This window comes from Elephantulus edwardii, unplaced genomic scaffold (assembly GCF_000299155.1).
Source record: "Elephantulus edwardii isolate Elephantulus edwardi_28Jun2011 unplaced genomic scaffold, EleEdw1.0 scaffold00222, whole genome shotgun sequence".
Taxonomy (NCBI): Eukaryota; Metazoa; Chordata; class Mammalia; order Macroscelidea; family Macroscelididae; genus Elephantulus; species Elephantulus edwardii.
Window position 1 is genome coordinate 4172738 of NW_006399972.1, and position 1055 is coordinate 4173792.

Genomic DNA, 1055 nt, shown 5'->3' on the forward strand with positions numbered 1-1055 from the left:
ATGAATGTCTATGTATGCTTTATTGACCATGCAAAGGCATTTGACAGTGTGGATCACAACAAATTACAGCTAACATTTTGAAGAATGAGAATGTCACAACACCTAACTGTGCTCATGCAAAACCTATATCTAGACCAAGAAACTGTTGTGCGAACAGAGCAAGAGAACACTACATGGTTTGAAGTCAGGAAAGATGAGTGTCAGGGTTGTGTCCTCTCTCCATACCTATCCCATCTGAGCAGATCATTTAAGAAGCTGGACTCTATGGAAGAAGAAAGTGGTATCAGGATTGGAGGAAGACTCATCAGCTACCTGCATTATGCAGATGACACAGTTTGCTTGCTGAAAGTGAAGAGAATTTGAAATGCTTGCTATGGAAGATCGAACAGCTTTTATTTCAACAAGAAAACAAAAATTTGCACCACTGGGTCAATAGGCAGCATCATGGTAGATGGAGAAAAGATTGAATCTATAAATTAATTCATCTTACTTGGATTCACAATCAGTATATTTGGTATCAGCAGTCAGGTTATCAGGAGACATACATACTACACTGGGAAAATCTACCATCAGGGACCTCTCCAAATTACTGAGAAGCAATGATGTCAATTTGAAGACTAAGGCACATCTGATTCAGGCTGTGGTCTTTTTAATCACTTGGTATCTTGCTCAGAGCTGGACAATGAATGAATAAGGATGACAAAAGAATTGATGCCTTTGAGTTGTGGTGTTAGAGAAGAGTTAATGAACATTCTATGGTCAGCCAATAAAACCAAATAGATATGTCTTAGAGAGGATGCATCCACTGTGCTCCTTGGAGGCATAGAAGACAATACTTCACCTCACTTACTTTGGATGTTGTTAGGAGGGGCTATTCATTGGAGAGGGACATCATGCTCAAAAAGGAGGAGTGTGGGCAAAAGAGAGGAAGAAAAACCCTCAATTAAATGAATTGGCACAGTGGCAGGTGCACTGAGCTAGAGAATGTCAGAGATAGTGAGGACGGCATAGGATAGGACAGGGTTCAGATCTCTTGTTCACAGGGTTGCCATGAG

At 40.7% G+C, this 1055-nt stretch overlaps 1 protein-coding gene across 1 annotated transcript in view; it reads right to left on the bottom strand.

The window, feature by feature from the left end:
- Positions 1–1055, bottom strand: part of NSUN7 (NOP2/Sun domain family, member 7) — an 84951-nt gene that overhangs the window by 82700 nt on the left and 1196 nt on the right. The window lies entirely within an intron of this gene.